Genomic DNA, 19,919 nt, shown 5'->3' with positions numbered 1-19,919 from the left:
CATGGGATGTTATTTAATATGGTCTGGTGTTTACATGCGTTGACACATTTAATTTGAAACAGCCACATGGAGAAAAGCACATGCCAACGTATTTATGTCAAAACTGAAGACATGCACAGAAAGAATATGGAGCATTTGTATTCTGTTTATGCTTTTAAACCAATTAGAATCAGAATATTAGACTCCATGTACTCATATTCAGAAATGTATAACAGGATCAAAAGGATGAGTCAATGTCTAAGCACTAACCACATACATGACTCTTCTTCAGATCACATATAAAGTCCTTTAGACATTTTTTTATCTGGGAAAAAATTTAGTTAATAAAACAGGCTTTTTTGTCTCCTTAAGGCCCCACAATAACAAGTGACTCATAATGTCACATGGTCTGTTCTGTGATCTCACAGGAACTGAGAGATTGAGTCACATGTTCTCCCTGCTGACCATGTATTAAGACTGTGAGATGTCATTTGTAGCCTCTCCAGCATCTGTCACTACGGGGTTGTGTTCACCCTGTGATAAATTTCCACTTGGATCGCAGATTTAATTGTAGCCGGTTTGCTTTATGTAGTGGCGAGCTAACAGTACGCTTGATAATTACTGTGACCTAGATTATGTTCTTTTCAAAAACGTCAAAGATTTTTCCAAGAAACTAGCACTCTGACAGGCAAATTCTGTGTTAAACAAACCTTCAAATGGAGGGATAATGAGCTATAGAGGCTACTGCAGTAGTTATAGGAATATACGTGACATAAAAGGAAGGATTCAGTGATGGATGCTACTGTACTGTATGTGACCAAAGATTTAAAAATAACTTCTGCTGCCTAAACATATGTTCCTTCAGGCCGAGGGATGTAATGACTCACACAAGACGAGGAGCAACAGATAAGGGTTTTTTTTTTTTTCCTTTCACCAAAGCATAGGATCATTTACTCCATATTGCAGCGCAGTGCAGATGATTTTTCAATTTTCATGTTCCTCCTGGGTTTCCTGAAACATATTGAGACTTCTGCCCTGAGTAATGGCTTTTTCTGACTGTCGAGGTAGCTCCTAGATACAATTTACAACCTCTGCTATCTTCAGAAAGCACTACGGAATACACTAGTGTCAATAGCTGTATCAAAATGGCCACGGGGATGGCTACAACAAAAATGGCAGCCACATGTGTTACACAGTGGGGGTTTGATTCTGTTTTGTAAAAGCTGAGAAATTCTGCTTATACTTGGCATCAAAGGAAAAATGTTTTAGACTCTTATTTTAGAAAAAACAGGAAGTAATAGGCTACAATAGGCAGCTGTTGTGTTATAAACTATGCCCCCCTCCCAAAATGCTACACTCTGATCTTGTCCAGCTGTTGGCTTCAATAATATTTTACTATATAATTTCCTACATAAATGACCTGCGGGGCTCCAGGTGTCATTAGAAACATACTTTCGCAGTATGTGTTTTATTGCTAGTGTTAATTTTATGAGGGCCGTTAAGTGGAGGTGTATGCTGCCAGCTATCACGCTGCTTGAATCAGCAGTTTATTAACACCCCCCCACACACACACACACACACACACACACCCCCCTCCAAAAATTGAAGACAAAGTAGATGAAGTTCGGTTTGCTGCACACCCTGAGGCCTGAGGATGCCACTTCATGCCATGTGAGTCTTTGGAATGGAGTGGGATTGACATGCAGCGATCGTAGCGTGTATCGATGTTTCACACTAAACTTCCTTCACTGACTCCATTTAAAGGGGCAATGAGTGAGATTTATACTGCCCCATAAAACAAAATGGCCATAACATATCATCTGTGAAGTTATTGATCAATGCCACTGACCCAAAAAATACTTGAGCAGGTGTTTGGGATTTCTGGCTTTTCAAAACTCACTGTCCAGCACGCAACTGGCAATTTGAACCCGAGGACATTGACAGGAAAATGGTTAATCTGATCATTTGTCAAGCAAAAAAAAGAAAAGTTGTATTGATATAAAGAATTAGCTAGATCTGTCAGCTATTTATCATCACATCTGTTCAAAATTAGACTTTTTCAGTGGAGCGAGAGGGAAGGGGAAAACTGTGCCAGAGATCTGTGTAAAGGGACACAAGTTCTAACAGTGCTGCCTGTCGGTCACCTAGAGAGGATGATGAAGTTACAAAATACCTTTTATCCTTTGACTTTTTTGTGCAACGCCAGGAAAACAACAAATACGGAATTTTGTTATGACCAAGGACATGCAAAAACACTGTGTTCTGCCCCTGATGCAGGGTCAACATGCAGTCAAAACAGGAAAAATAAACTTTTTTAGTTTTTTTTACCAAATGGAGTTTATTATGTAGTGCAATTTTAGTGATTCAGTCAGCCTTAAATTGAAAGTGGAGGCTAGAGAAAGTGGACTTTGTATCCTCCCTTTCAGCCCATCCCATTATCTGCCAGACCTGGTACTTCAGTCCACTCACTATTCATGAAAATAACTGGAATAACAATACTTGCTAATTGCTCCCAATCACTGCCCTTTTGTCATTCAAATAATCAAACCGCATTTACAATAACATGCCAAGGTCTGAATCAAATCAAATCTCGATCCCAATAAATCAATTTAATCTACCAAATGCTCAAATCAACCAACCAAACTTTAGATGTGATTTTTTTAATTTTCTTCTATGACCTTCATTAAAGCCAGAAGCAATAAGCATCTTCTTAAGTAAATGCTTTTTAACTGTTTTAGTTAATATATGTTTAATAACAGTGATATGACTAACAATAGTAATTCTATAATGGTCTTTGTCTTTTGTACACTTCATTTACAAATTCTGCCGACTACATTTGCCTAATTTGCATTTCATTTGTGGTTTACTTCAGCAAACATTTACTATTCCTATTACTAAAGAATGATATACATACTCCTGAGTGTTCCTTCAGCTCAATTATTGTCGGTATAATTCAATTTCAAGATGAAACAATTTAATGTTGTCAGTCACAATACCAGCTTGGAATGCCTCTCCAGACTGACAGACAGCAGCAGTCCCTCTCCGAGCGCTCTTAGACTCCAAGAGTCACTTTGGATGAAGGTGACACACAACGTTTAACCCCTTCCTCTTGATTTAAGGATTAAACACGCAGATCCCTCGCCAACGGCACTTTTTCATGGAGTGACTTTGGCCGCCGTCTGCCCCTGAGCACTTGAAAATGCTGAGCATTAACCCACGCCCCCTGGCACATGATCAATAAAGCTTTGGACGTGCACATTACGCCCCCGGGTGCGCATGCACACACAAACAGGAGTCATGCCTTCCATCATTGAAACTATTAACACCATGCCAAGATCGATCAGTCACCCTTAGCTCTCCACATCCCCCTGCCCATCAAGGGTGTGTGTGCATGTGAGGGAGTGCAGGATGCATTCATGTGCATATGTGCGATCATATGTGCAGAATATTTGTTGTCTGCAGAAGCTCACTTTTTTACCTCACTCAACAGAAGACATCACTACCTATAAGTAGAAAACATTCCCAGCTGGGTGGCCGAGCCAAACAGTTGATAGAATGCATGATAAAAATGTGCTGCAACTGGAGGAAAAATGTCCCCATATCTGAGCAGCTGACCTTTAGCAGAGAGGAGGAGGTTCCTGCAGCACTCTGATGGCAAGAATTCAACTGCGGGTTCACAGTGTAGCGCTCAGCAACTATCTCTTCCCCAGCGGTGCCATTAATAATGGGAGGCAATCTGCCTCACTGAGATGTGGGAAATGTAGGCATCTGTAGCACAGTGGTGTGACCAGCTAAATGCTGCTAATTGATATGGACAGCAGGAGCTTCTCAGTGTGTGGGATTAGAAGGTGGCGGGGTGGAGAGAGCCTGACGTGTTTTCAGGCTGTGACGAGCCCCATAATTGTGGAGCAAAAAAAAAAGAAAAGAAAAGAAAAAAAAAACAAAATTAATTTCTCTTTCGACTTCTTTTTAACATTTACCCATCTTCCAAATGCATCCAGGGTTATGGGACACATCTGTATTCGACCGAGTCCATCTATTTTTACCCCCCCGTCCAATGATTGATGTATCCTTTCAGCATGTACACCCTTGCTATCCACGGGGATGAATAAACCACAGATGAGCAGCAATCTGCAGGGAGTGCGCGCACACACACACACACACACACACACACACACACACACAGCACAAGCACTCACAGTGGAAGTGCACATCCACATACACAAATGCATACAGAGGAATGTACACATGCAGTATAAAGACATAGCTGTGTGTTATGCAAAACACACATAATGCTCTCAAGCATTGACTGTACCTTTTAGTCCTTCCCATCATTCACTGTGTTGCATCTGTCATGGATGCTCACTTGTTTAGCTGTCGTGTGTGTGTGTGTGTGTGTGTGCGTGTGCGTGTCTGTTATTGCTGGGCTCACTCCGCTTTCATCTTCTCCTCGCCCCGTGACTCAGAGCAAGACAGCCCCACGTCTATTCATCCGACATGCTTTGCGAAACGCAACAGATGCGAGACAGACAACCATGACCGACGAGACGTGGGTCTCCTCTAGGAGCCGTCTATTCGCCGCTCTTGACAAACTAATAGGGCTGCTTCTTGAGTGATAGAGGGCTGTTCATTGCCATTATTACCAGAGGTGAGTTATTGAGTTGATGTGCCCTTTTCTTTTGCAGGGTAAAGACACAAACAGGAAAAATAAATGCACGGTGGCAAAAGATACAGGGCCATGTGCTGGGTATACTGAGTACAGCCTGACATGAGGTCTCAATCTTTCCTAGTCTCAATGACAGACCTAATTGTGAACCTTTTACCCACGGACAGGCAATTTATAGGATATTCACCTTGGGGGGCTATTTATATATGAACAAGCACCAGAGAATAGGCTACTCCTCAGGGCAATGCAGCATGATTGACTTGCCCGGATGCTTTGCAGGGAGTGTTTTGGAAAACCACCAGTGCCCTCTTCTGTCCAGAATCAATCCCACAGCTGGCAGCTTCAAAAAGAATATTTATTTGGGGTTTTACTCGCGAGAGATGAGCAAATTAAGTGACCCCCTTAAGAGTTAGCTTTTTGAGTGAATCCGTAAAGTCTTAAGTGATTTTAGATGGAAGCAGCGAAATCCGCCTCGAGTGGTCCGTTGACCCACGGGAGTCAGTCGTCTAATCTGTGGCGACCAAGCCAGACTCAGCAGAGCACCCTTCAGATGCACAGTGTGTGTGACATCATTGCACAGAGTGAGCTTTCACACAGGGGGGAGGTGGAGGTAGTTCAAGCTGGGTTAAAAGGCAAATTATGGAGTGGGGGCTGCTGGTGACTCAGCAAGGCGAAACACGGTGCCTGCTCATAAATTCATGGGCTCAAACCAGATACATCGACCTGTGCCCCATGTCGTCCTCTTCCTCTCCTCCCTACTTTCTCCTTCCCAAAAAGAAAGTTCATCAGGTCTTCTGTCACATTTAGCTTTTTGACAACTTCTGTCAGTGCAACGTGATAATGGACCCACAGTGTTTGCAACACAGCTTCACTCCTTCTCACAGTTTCCTGGAAACAAGTGTTTATCTTGAAGAAAAGCACATTCGTTTTGAAGCAGATCCCTGGAGTAATATCAAGCAAATACTGTTAGATAAATACCAAAGAAGTGCAATTATTTCAACCAAGTGAAACAACAAAGACTGTGCCTCACTCTCATGTAATTTCCTGTGCGCAGTATCTACAGTTACATCTACAGCGGCTGTAGGTGTGTCTAATCCAAAGGCTCTCAATTTTGGTTTCCACATCTTTATTTTTATCCCCCCAGCTGTTTATAATAAAGACATTTCAGTGCTACTGGATCCATTTTTAGTGACAGACAGGAATTTTAATGAAGAGTTTAGTCTACAATCACTGCCATGATACTTTAGTGTCCTAGAGCACAATATGTTCATTTGAACTCAATATGTCTAATGAGATGGTCGTGCTTGCATGTCTAGCTGCAGCCTGGAGTCACCGAGAGTTTACATCTTATCTCGTCTGTCACGTCCGCTCTGGACTGATGGTTTGATTTCACGCAAACAGGAACGCTAAATCCAGCTTCACACAAGTGAGCGCCTGCAAAAGAAAGCATGAGTTAAAGGTGCAGCGTCACCTCTGGGTTAAACCTGCCTGCTCTTACCCAAAAACTATTTGTAGCATTTGATAGTAGATCAATGCAACATAATTCAAGCAATTTACATGTATACATAACATATTTTGTATGTTTTCCTCTTTGAATTTAAAGATGCCCTGTGGAGGATTCTTGTTAAAAAAATCTGTTTACATCCACTGCTCACCAAAACACAGTGTGCTTCCTTGAGGTCTAACGACTGTGTTGAATGCATTTCCTTCCTCATAAAACATTTAAGCCGATGACTTTTTCCTTCTTTCTTTACATCCCTATTTCCAAGCTTGCAGTCCTACTTCTTTCCCGCCTTCATCGAGGGGAATTGAGTGAAATCATATTCAAAGTTGTGCATTGCGTTGCCCATGCACGCGTCCAAATGCGGTTTCATGCACGACATAAACAAAGCAGGGTCCTGCGCCTAAATAAACTGCTCCACGGTAAGGTCAAAAACTCCACTCGTTACCTGTAACCTTTTGAAAAATGAACCTATTTTAAATTCTAATGATCCAATTACTTTATTTTAAATTAATTAACCCACCCACCACCACCACCACCACCACCACGAACACAATCACTGTACTTTTCAATTTGCATTCATAAATGTCTTTTGAAAGTCTTTGTGAGTGAAATGTTGCAGAAAAGCAAGGCAGGGCTGGTTGTTCTGAGTTCACACAGCTACATTGTTATTGAAGTCGATGCAGTAATGATGCGCATCAACCAGCATCAATGAGATTCACAACTATGCTTTATACCTAATTATTTACTTGACCATATATCCATTATTTCCATTAATATTATGATAGAAAAGCTGTAAGACATGAAAGTGTTAAAAGAAGAAATCAAGCAAACAAGCAAATTCCTGCCAATTATAACATATTTGTCTCTCCCACTCTCTGTAACAGTAATACCCTGAGTAGAACCACATCTGGTGTTTCTGTTGACAGTCTAAGACTTCATTGCAGCATAATTAGCTTCGAGGTGTTGGCTGAAAGTAAACAGATAAACTAATACGCAGATACACAGCAGCTATAAAGAGCTCCTCTCTGACTGATCCTGACCGTGGCGGCGGGGGGAAAAGCTGGTGACTCCGACGCTCTCCTCGAACAGAGCTTGTACATTATGTTTTGCACGCCGGGTAATTAGGCCGCAGATTTCTTTTTGCGTTTGAAGTGCCTGTGTGTGTCTGCGATGAGAGCGCGAGCGTCTCCGTGCGGACAGCCTTGCCTTGTGTGTATGTTTCTGCATGTGTTAAGCTCCGTGCTCATCTGTCTGCTTGCATGTACCTATATGTGTGTGTGTGTGTGTGTGTGTGTGTACTTTTTTGGCAAATCACCTTCATTATAAATGTGTCTCATTACAGTAATGAGACGATTTCATTATCACTTAAACGACCTTGTCCCTGGTGCTAAACAAGGCCGGCTGTTACAAACCCAGTGGGCTTCTTCAGTTGAATCACAGCAGGCGGTCAGGCGGGCGGGCGGGTCGGCAGGTGTTGCCAGCTGTAATGTGAATGGAGACATCTGATTGAAGTGCACGTATGTTTGATTGTGAAAAAGAGTTAATGACATGAATGTTTATCAGACTGGATTTTATTATTGTAAAGTCTCTCCTTAGTTTAGAGTCTGAAAGAGTAGAAATCGGCTGATGCATGAGGAAACTAAGCACCTGCTTGGAGCGCTTGAAATGTCCCACAAGAGCAGTTGAAGCAGAGCGAGGCCGCCCTATACGCTAATTATGCAAGCGAGGTAGGGCCCTGCAAATTACACAAGTGCCCCACTTCCTCCTCTTGTAGCAGGTGTCGGTGTGTACAACTTCGATGAGAGGATGAAGCGGAACTATACTTCTGGCCACGAAAAGACTAAAACAAACACGATGACAGTGAATTGTGGGAAGAGCAATCAGGTAAACTTGTGTCCCCTCTTCTCCAAGTTTGATGTCAGCAGATAACAGTTATGTTAAGTTGATGCGCATCTCTCTAGTATGTCTCGCTGGGCAGTGAGTGTCTCTGTCTGTCGGTAGCAGCCACTTCCAGTGATGTTCTGTGACTCAGTCTCTGATAAATGACTGTGAGAGTGAAACACCAACGGGCATGCGTTTATCAACTGAAGCTTGGAAAAGATTAACGTTCACAAAATGTAACCCACGCTTCCCAGTAGCGACCCTTGTGGGGACCAGTGCAGACAATATACAGGTGTGATGGCTTCTCATGAGCACACATAATTTCAGTACAAGGAAATGATTATGGAGTCTCTCAGTCAAGGCCTAGTTTAGTTACAACCAATGTAAGATGGAAAGCAATGGAAAACCATTGAGTATCGCTTAAACACTGAATATAAAATGTCAATTACAGTTGATAAGTTCAAACCCTGTTGTGTCACCTCCACACACCTGGCCAATCACGGCATGAAATGGGTTTGTATGTTGGAATCACAGTGTCAGAATGTTACCGAAATTGATTTGCACAGCTGATGGGTGTCCACGGTTGCTTGATTGCACTTCTGTATTATTAAGTTTGAAGATTAATCTTTTAAAAATGGGACTTTCCCAGTTGAAATTATTAATAAATGGATGTTCACCTGAAATCTATTTACAGTATTTAACATTAACTAACCAAAGTTTTATCCTGAAGTGGATGTAATCTATGCAGCTAACTAGCCTTGCTACATTCCTGTTGAAACTGACAAAAATGTCCACATGCATGGACTGTAAAGGTTGTAAGCAGACTCAAAGAAAATAAAAAAAATTAATCAAGAATTAATTCTTAAATTGGCTCTTTGATTGTTGTGGAAAACATGAAGTTAACTGATAAAAGCAGCCACTAACATAGTTCCTGTTTCAACTGAAAATGAGGTTGGTGCGACGGATGCCTCATTACTGGGCTAAGCAAAACCTAACAACCACCAACCTCCCAAAAGAAATCGGAGAACACAATGTCAGACTACTGGGGTTTACTTATTTTGAGGATGGAATGACATGACAGAGTGTCACCATGATAACTTCCCAGTGTCGTAAAATCCCAGCAGCATGTCGCCACCACTGCAGCCCAACACTGTGCTATTTTCTGTTTGAACACCCACTTAGCAATATGTCAAGACACATCACTCAAGCTTATTTCATCAGCGTACTGCCTAATGTGTTCTCAGCGAAAACATTGACTTTTGAAATCACTCTGCAATCTCAGAAGGTTGATTTTATTTTGAAAACTGGGAGTCTTTATAGTAAGAGATTAGCTATAGATATATAGATATAGCAGTAACTATGTGTACAAACTGTATACATCCAGACAGGCAGACGGATGTGCACCCTCACACTTTCTCTTTGCTGAGCTCCACCTGGCTGCCACTAAGATCTCCTCTCATCCTTTCTAAGCACTCAATCTGTTTGGTGAATGACCTTTAGTTGTTGGAGAGCTTATCTCCTGCTTTTAAAGCGCCCTGCACCCCGTGAACTAATCCCTGGAGCCAAACACTGCTGCCCTAATCCCCACTCTCTGAGCACCTCATTCATTATTTGCTTTCACTCTAATTGTCTTCAAGGCATTTCAAGGATCATGCAGGTGAGTTTCCCTGTGTATGTCTGTGTGTGTGTGTGTGTGTGTGTGTGTGTGTGTGTGTGTGTGTGTGTGTGTGCGTGCATTATCACCTCATTCCTGTGTATCTGGGGCAATAAAAACTGGCTCCCGGTGTATGTGTGTGTGTGCGTGTGCGTGTGCATGTGTGTGTGTCCTCGTGTCTTCATGAGTTTGACCAGCATGGTTGGGCAGGGACCAGTGACCACGCAGCCATCGGGGTGCATTTAGGAGGATTGCCGCTGTGTAGGAAGGGATCAGGACCACAGTCAGAACCAAAGCTCCGCAGGCAGAAGCCCAGAATCAGCATTCGGCAGGTTAGTGGTGTGTGTGTGCTTGTCTGTGTGTGCGGTGCGTGGTGTAGTGTGTGTGTGTGTGTGTGTGTGTGTGTGTGTGTGTGTGTGTGTGTGTGTGTGAGCGCGCGCCAACCCTAAGGGTAACAGTTCCTGGTCACAGTCCGTGGATGAAAGTAATTGCCAGTGGAGGGCAACCTGCAGCTGAGGCCCAGAGATGGTGTGTGTGTCAGTGTATGTGTGTGTGTGTGTGTGTGTGTGTGTGTGTGTGTGTGTGTGTGTGTGTGCACATGGAATCCAGGGCTGCTGCCTTTGTCCAACGAGCCAATACTCTATACACATTGTGCATTTTCTACTTAGATACATGGACAAAGAAGCAGTATCTGAATTAGGCTATTAATAGATGCTTTAGTTTATTTTTTCTCCCCACCTGTGTACAGATTCTTCTTACTGTACTGTAATGAGTGCAGGTACAGGCGTTGAGATATTTTAAGCATTGAGCTGGATTGCTTTCCTTTTTAGAAATCCTCCAGCTGTCTGAGGTGTAATATGCAGCCGACATCAGACAGACAGCTCAACTTTTGCTCCTCTCCTCCAGAAAGTCTTACTGTTGGTTAAATGGTCCGCAATCACAGCAGATAGGGTCGGTCTGAGTGGGTCAGAGTGGGCGTGGACCGGCCAACTAACTGTAAAGAGGTTTTCATGGATGACTTCTTCTCATTCATGGATGAGGTAAGAAATAAACCCACCTGAAATCACTTTACTCACAGGACGATTTACAGTTGTCCTGTAAATCTTTGGGGCTTAAATGAGAGAGTCCTGGTTTTTATCAAAGTTTGATCATATTTTAGGAAAACAGGACAAACTGCTGTAAACTGACTTAATACAAAAAACAAGAACAAAGAAAAGTAATTAGAACAAATACAGTTTGTTGTTAGTCAAACCATATATCAGTGAATACCTAATCTTAGTCTGAAATGCCATTGTGGCGAATATGAGCAGGTGTGAGAAAATAGCTACTGGTTCAAAGGGCTGAGACATTGTTATGTGAATGTTTTTTGTTTTGTTGTTATGTCTTTTTGTTCCTGTCTTTCTTTTCCTGTGTGCACAAATGATCATCTCATATAAAAACATAAGAATAGTACGACAATGTGCTGTGCAAGAGTAGCACGTAGCAAGTATGCTTTCTTACATACAGAGGAGATGTGTTATAAAATGAACAGAGCCTGAATGTGTGTGACAACTTCAATCTCCCATCCACGGTTTCAGATTTACCCGTCTGGTTTCACACCCTCTGCTGAACCCATCACTGCACTAAATCTTAATCCTAAATGATTTATCATTTCATATTTGTATCTGTAACTTTTACCCTTCATACGGCTTCCTGTTGTTCTCTAACTTATACTTGGGAGTCATGAGATTTGTTTATGTATTTTGTGTTATATGTAGTTTAAGTAGTTTTAGTAATTGTCCTTTAGAGACCAATAAATAACCGATAGACTTTCAAGCTCATTTTTTCAGCCTCCATGGTCCAGACTGTTTAATAAAAATATACACACCAGATGCTTCATGTGTGTCATTTTGTATATGTGTGATGAACTGAATACAATTAAGATGATACTTTGTACTAAAAAAAAAAACACAAATGTGTGACAACATCCATTTCAGTGATGCTTCATGTGCTTCAGGTTGAGTTCCCGAGACAATTTTCACTGTCAAATGCTGTTGTGTCAAATCACCAGCAGAGGGCCACAAAAACTAACAATTAACAATGTGCAGTGCATTCCCCTCAAGACTGCAGCGGTTCATTGAAATTTAATATGGGCTTTGGGGACAAAAAGAGAAATTGACTTTTCCTCAGTCTACTCTTTTACAAAATCTAAAGACGGAAACATCTACTTGTTCATTTGTTCCAACACATCACGTTGTCCTTATTTCCCCCTGTGAACTTTGGATGCAGCCATGGATATCCTAAGTACAACTTCAATATTATTACTTGCATTAAAAAAGTTTATATTCTGTATGACCGTGTCAGCCCCACTTCTGTCCACTTCTGAGACCGCTGAACCAAAATGGCCACCGATTGCACAATGACCCAAACAGTCTGCATGTGGCTCGGAAAAAATATAGGCTTGCATGAAGGCCAGGGCAGACAGAGACAGAGACAGAGAGAGAGATACAGGGCAGACATGGAGAGTGACAGGCACCTCGAGCGAAATAAAGCAGAAATCAGAGAGCAATAGACCGAGGGACCATGTGGCAGAGGGCTCGCACCCTGGGGCCCCTCCGATCCCTTTATCAGCGAAACAAGCTGTCCTCTTTCACCAGAATTTACGTCAGCCACACACAGGTCGGGATGGCTTCACTATTCGCTGTGTCACCGGGTAGTGGCTCATAGATGAGAAGTTTATAGACAGGCGAAGAGTACCAAACACAAAAGCAGAGGTGGCTCCCGGCCTGATTACAATGGCATCGTTTGCTTTGTTGAAAACACAAAAGCAGCGTTAGGATTTAATTAAAAGTTCTCCCAGGTGAACAATAAGCAGGACATTGCACAGGGTAGTCATCTTTTGTAGCAGTTTCCGGAGAGCGGGGAGGGGGGAGGGTGTGGCGCGGGGTGTGGGCTGCGGGGTCTCACATGAGGATGACTGGTGCGGTGTCAAATGAACATGTCTCGAGATCATACAGGTGTTCAGAGGACGGAAAATTACTAGGTTGATGTTGTCTTGATTGTTCATACTGCATTTATGACTCAGCACAGGTAAAAGAGGCATGATGCTGAGGGGAAGGGCACTGTATGACAAATGGGATTGGATCGCTAATAAGATTTTGGCTCAATAATAGATCAATGGGGTTCAGGCAGAATGAGTAATGCATGTCCAAAGAGGGGTCGGCTTGACTTCCACTCAAGGACAGAGGCCCTCCCTGCACAGTGTACTTTATATTGATAGTTTTTTGTGTCATTTAAAAGAGTTGAAGGTTGCATGATGATTTTGAGTCTGTTTCCTTTGCTGCGTCTGAATGTTGAAAAATAATTTGTACCCTACTGCTTCGATTCAAAAGCTCTACTAATTCCCTCCACAAATAGTTTTTTGATTTGTTGTCATGGCAGCAGATCTTGGTAAAGCATTAAAAGATGTTGCCTATATAAGAAATACATTTTGATATGAACATCATGCCATAGATTTAATGTATTTAAGTTTTCCTCTTACCTCTATTCTGTTTATTCATGTAAATCATCTTGATGTCTTGATTGCATGACTGGGTTTTGTATCAGTGAATGTTCATGTCTTGTTTTTCTAAGGTTTCATGTGTGTTTGGAGGTAAATCTTGAGACCTGTGTTTGCTGAGCTGCAGGTGAGATGAGCACAATTACATGCCATTTTAAAGTGCTGGGATTCCTGAATACTTTAATTTTTTTTTTTTTCATTTAGTTTTTGAGTTTTTGTTCCAAGAGAATGGGGATTTTCACAGTGTGTTTGTTGTGTAAAACCAGCACGCTCCACAGTGACTATAGGAAATTACACAGTCCTTGTGTTTTTATGTCCTTTCCTGTCAGATCTTTGCACCTGGCCAGGTAGCCATTGGCACCTGTTTTCTTATACTCTGTCATACACTTGAAGTGTGTCGCCCTGAGGGGAATGGGATCAAATCCGACACCTGCCATGGTCTCTACCCTGCTGTGCCTTTGCATCTGGCTGCCACACGCATTCACCTTTGCCCTCCTTTCATAATAACGGTGCAAAAGTGGAACTGAAAACAAAGCACCACCGATACACCATCTGAAAATGAGTCCTACCGGAATGAATGATCAAATGGAAGTGGAAAAGTAGTTGCTTATCATGCCTGAGATCTGTGACGCATTTTGATGAAAGGTATGAATTTCAGCTGTGACTTTTAGAGTCCACTGTGCTATGCTTTTAAGCCAGCAGTGACATTTAGCATTAGAGGATATGATGCAGCAGGAAAGTGATAAAAGTATGAACAAAGAGGGTGAAATTAAAACGAGTTGCGCTCTCCTGTCGTGCTCAAAGCAGTTAAGGTTCAGCAGCCTGCAGCTCTGCCTTATTATGTCTTTAATTTTTTTTTTTTTCTTTTGGTGGTTACTCAAACAAACAACCACAGTACGCAGCAAAGTATCTCATTACAAACCATAAATCATCGCTAACCACAGGGAGAGCAGCGAGGTAGAAAACAAACCTCTGTCGATGAAGGTTAAAGAAGAGCATGCTGTAGCTGGGGGTATATTTCCAGTCAAAAATATAGACTGCAGAACATAATATTTCGCGCTGAATCATGTCTTTTATGAAACGGATTAACAGTAGACGCGAAATTGCATTTAATAACGCCAATTTTTCATGTAGCTTTAAATTAAGAATTCTGGCTATGAACCCTTGAACTGTCAAGATGCTACAATGCTTTAAAAGGCACACATCTCTGTACTTAGCTTTGGATATAAACATAGCATTCCTTTCTTATTGCACAACACTACAAGGACAGGTTGGACTGCCAGAACGTACCAATCAAATATCTTACAAGCCTGGACATGAATCAGTGAGGGGAAATTAGCATTCTCCTCTCATCACGCACCGCAGCCTCACACATGTTTGTCAAAAAGGCAGGATTTGAAACTGGGATAGAGGAAGTCTTCTTCGCCTTGACACTGCTAAGTCACTGTGCTAACAAAAGACAAAGGCAGCTGACCCTGCACTGCAAGACAGCTTGATGAAAGTGGCTGTCATCACAGTTTAAGAGTTAGCATGTGTAAATATCAACCACGTAGCACGTGTGTTTGCTTGGATGTTTTCAGCCTTTCATTTTTCACTGACTGCTACTACAGTACACACCAAGTGTAAATGTCATCCAGGGTGTTAACAGTCAAAAGGGGGGGGGGGGGGGGGTCTATCAACCACATGTATACTGTCCTCGATTTACCCTCCTTACCCCTCTGTCTCTGCCCTATTTTCCTCATCCAACAAGTCCGACCACATACTGTATGCACCTGTACTGGAAAAGTTCAGCACTTGCTATGGGTAGAGACAAAACCACAAAGGGATGTTTCTTAAGACTGAACACGATTTTAAAAGGACAGGTGATAAGAGCGGAGACACCGAAGCCATTCATGTGTCCCTGGGTGATTTGGAGCTCCGTGGTCTGGTGCCTCAAGCTAACAATAGCTGAGTGATAACACTAGCATTATCAAAAGTATCACCAGTGACCTTATTTAAATGAACCACCCAGTTCCTTCCCTACATAACTGCTACAACTCAGTTCTCCATCTGTGAAAAACACGCAATGATCTGATACCTAATATTCAACTGTTTCTATAAATTATAATGCTAAACATTTGTCTGTTGCACAGACCATAGTTAGAGTTTAGGTTCCTTTCACCACAGCCCTTTCCATGCTAGTTAAGAGTTAGGATCATTTGACCCTAAAATCATTTGAGCTAATCAAAATGGGTGCTTGGCCTGACCACGAGCCCTTGGGAAATTACAGGGCAATCAGACTAGCTAAAGTGGCAATCAGGCTGAATACAAGGGAAAGAAGAAAATCATTAAGTTCATGAACAGCTGTGGATTTGTAAATTTGAGGGTTTATCTTAACCTCTTTAAAGGGCAAGCACACCAAAGTCTGTTTCCAGGTGTGCGACTGCATATGGGAAAAGTTGTATAAGGCCTTTTGTGGCTTCAAGTTTCTGACGCCAGCAGCAGAAACTCTTCATTGTGAAGACAAAATTATGCAAGCTGCATAAAGATTCAGTTATCTTCTCTTGTTCTGTCACACAAATCAAGCACAGACCTCTCCATTGCAAATCACAATCACCATTGTCTCAATCACAATGAATGAACAAACAAAAACGCGGCAGTTGCACGTCATTCAGTAATTAGACAAGGTAAACCTCCTCGATGTTGGCAGATATACCCAAAGTGATTGAAAGGATGTAAACGCATTTACTTTAGGGAACAGGCTGGTGTACAATGCATCCATCTGGTCTTGCGGTGGTGACATCAACAGGTGAAGCTGAAATATATATCAAAACCAGACTAACTTGTCACTACTGACTTCTGCTGTGCAGCCAAACATTGTCCAAATCCACAGAACTTTTAAAAATGTGTTTGTAATCTTTAAGTTTCCAAAGATACCAAATATGTCAAGTTGAATTTTGGGGGACTTGCTTCAAAGATAGGATGCACTTGACTAATAAATCTAGTAAATTTCTGTTTGATTGAATGGGGCAGCCATAAAAACATGTTGAGCTTGAATATTTCACTGGGTGTAAACATCATAGAGATTCAATGAAGAGTTGGAGCAAGATGATACAGAATATACAGAATATGATACTGTCAGGGTGGAATAAGATGATTTTTCCCAACTTTATTAGGAGAAAAAAGGGGAAACTGTGTGTGAAGGGGTTTAATCGATGCCGAAGAAATGTACAAATAACTCCTGCACATTCATTCCCATTTGGTACACTTGACTAAATTTTTAATATGATGTTTTTAGCTCAAACAGCATGCAGTGTTTGTTGACCCTAATCCCACACAGTGCCAGCCTGTGGAATCTCACTCACCAGTTTTTCACGATTGAGAGCTCGAGGTGAACAGCATAAAGGACCCGATGGGTTTCTAAAGTTTGGTTTGGAAAGGCCTGTTTCTAATAGGTCTTCTTTTGACAGGAGAAATAGCGAGGAGCCTGACTAAATTTACCCAGTCTGGGTCCTGGCAAGACTTTTTTTTTCTTTTTTTTTCCTTTCATAAGAATCCCTGATGCAGAGCATGTGAGACATCTCAGACTGCAGCACTCAAATTGCGCAGCGTAGGACTGTGGGTGGGCCAGGTCCTTAGGCCAAGACAAAAACACACACAGATGCACAAAGATCTTCCATTATTTGAGAAGAGATTCTTATTGCAGATAAGCAAAAGTAGCCCCTGTCTTTTGGATCTCATCACGCGGCAGGCTTGTACTCCTTTGGCTTCCTGGGTGCTGTGCTACCTCAGTGACGATGACCGGCAGTGACATCAGAAGTACTAAACGTCGGAGCAGAGAGGATATGGCTCTGAATGGGTTGCAAAATCTGTATGCCTTCAGGTCCAAACCAAGCCGAGAACACATGTACAGTATGATTTTTTGTTTCCTAAAATGCAGCAGAGGATATGACCTTGCTAGAGAAAAACATAGGCAAACAGCTGTGGAGTACATTGATGATAATTGTGCTTATTGTTACAGAGCCATTATGCAAACTATTATGTAAAAACCCTCTGTTTTAGCAGAGGAAGGTTCTTCAGAAGGCACCCAACTTTCAGAATAGACGGGTCACCGCAGAAAACTGAATTGAGAGTTTTTAAATATCGCATTAAGACAGTTTTAAGTAAGAAACGAACAAAATTAGATATTCACTAAATAAATGAATCTGCGTAGCCTTGTTGCAGATTGAACATTCTCCAGATAAAACATTAGTTTTTAGAGTGAAACCACAGATTTTCAGCCCATATCCGACTGCAGAGTAGTAGGATGAATTCCTGCTATTGATGCTGTCCTTCCCTTGAATATCTCCAGGCTGTCTCTCAGCTCAGATACTCCTATCTGCTGCTTTGTCTGACAAGTGGGAGGCATGTAATTGCGCTGATACAATGGCTTTCAATGTATAGAGGTAAAGCGGGTAACATCTCACTCGCTGCTGATGGAGCGGCGGGAGAAGTGCAGACGTGGGATCACGCCGTGGATGCAGCAAAGCTTTTCTTTTTTTTCCACTGTTAAGTATATGATGATTATGGAGAAAATAGGACGGATGCAGCTGCCAACAGACGGTTCCTTTGTGAGTGTCACCCTACTTTTCAGTTCATTTTTAGTTTTAATGGTGTTCAGTGTACAAAATGTTAAAATCAGAATGCATGCATTGCGGCCTAGAGCACTTGGCTCAGTATCTTACAAGCTTATCAAACTACAGTGGGGAAATCTCGGGGATCCCATGGTAAAAAACAAACATTAAAAGAAAACCAATGTTAAAAAACAGCTCCCTACAAGTAAAAATTAATTCAGCGTCACTGTTGAAAGTTGTAACTGAGGGAAAACTGAAAAAAACCTGATGTATTTTCCCAAAAACTGGCACAATTGTCACAAGCAGAACTTCAACACTACCTGAGAGACACTGACAAGGTATTTGCCAGCAACAACTACAAACTCCAGCTTCAATAAATACCATCAGGTAGAATCAACATCTCAAACCGTCTCAGAAAAAGTCAAACATTGTAAGCTTGTTTTTTTTTTTTTTTACTGTCGGCCACTGCTGCATTCAAGGCAGCTGTCTGATGTGTCCACCCACTGCCTGTGACCTCAGTGTTCCCAGAATGTATCGAGTCTTTCTAGCTAATTAAACAACACACAATCTGAAATATGAAACACAGTGGGAGAGTACATTTGAAATGTAAACATCATTTTGAATAGATTTGAATAAAATCATTTATGTTTTTTTTTTTTTTTACATAATCAGTATCCACATTATCTTCTGTGTCTTTGTGCAACTTCCACTGAAATCTATCAAAGACCATTTAATTAAGCCAAAGTGTGTTGTGCATAAAGCTCAGTGTCTGTCGCTGTCGCATCTGCACATTGGTAGGGTTAATGTTTTTATTTGATTATGAACAAAGCCTACCTCATCCTGTGATCAAACAACAGGAAAATATAAAGGAAATAAATAATTAAACGTGCCGTGCCCTTGCTGAGATCACAGCTATGTCAACACCCTGTCTCAGTCTGCCAATGCAAATAAAGAACATTACAGATATGCGTCTTTATCTAAATGTTTTATTTGTTATTAGTTCACACCTGTGTGATTAGCACAGGGACTACTTTGTAAAAGCACATAAAGAACTGACTGAGAAAGGTGCTCAATGGCTTCATTAACACAAAAGCCTTGTTGAAAGTGGCTAAAGAATATTTTTCAACAAGGCGCCACTGAGAGAATACAGTATGTTTACTCTGAAAGAGAAAGAGGCATTAGGTCGGGGAGTTATTTGAAGAGTGACATTGCAAAATCTTTTTATATACACAATGCTTGCTCTTAAACATAATCATTGCCATTATAGCGACACACACTGCTTAAATATTGATCTTATTTTGTCCAAATGCTTGAATCTGCTTGCAAAACCATACTTCTAGATGATATCAGGTTGTGTAAATGGGATATTGAGTGACATGTCAAACTAACTTTCTCATTCTGCAGTAACTCTCCATTATAGTCCCTTGAGTATTTCCAAGGTTGTAATTTTTCACTTTGTATTCGCTTTTGCTTCCTCAATCCTCCGACCACCTCCTTTGAGAAGCTGTATCTGGGTTGGGTCACCAGTGAGGTCAAGCTCAGACTTCCACCACACTATGATATTCCAGATGGGAGCTAAATTGACACTAATCCTGTGACAAACCCACTTGGCTCTAAGCAGCAGACACACAAAACCACAGTGTGAGGGAGACATTCCCAGCCCATCTGAAAGTGATCAACTAGAAAGCTGCAAAGAGTTACAACAGAGGTATGAATCAGTTTCTAGTAGTTTTGATATATCCAACTGTTTGGCCTTTTAACTTATCACAGAAGCATGAGCTAGAATAATAATGATTACACTTGATCAGTCCCTGCACCTCAGGGCGTTCAGAGGTCAGAGTGAGCTACGACTCAGTTGGAACTGGTAGCACTCCAGTGTCATGTTCAAGGACATAGACCAGCTTGAACCCCAGTTCACTGCATGATGGCAGGCAATGTGCCAGTATACCAATCCCCCACAAGACTTAACTAAACTACTCGACTTTCTGCAAAAGAAACATCCTCATTGACTCTCTCATAGGACTAATTCTATTGCATTACATGCTATGTGAATGGCATAAGAATATTTTTGCCTCCTTTTCTCATTAATTTGTGTTTTGGATGCA

The sequence above is a fragment of the Seriola dumerili genome, unplaced genomic scaffold (assembly GCF_002260705.1).
Source record: "Seriola dumerili isolate Sdu_G_001 unplaced genomic scaffold, Sdu_1.0 BDQW01000105.1, whole genome shotgun sequence".
NCBI lineage: Eukaryota > Metazoa > Chordata > Actinopteri > Carangiformes > Carangidae > Seriola > Seriola dumerili.
This window is presented reverse-complemented; position numbering follows the sequence as displayed.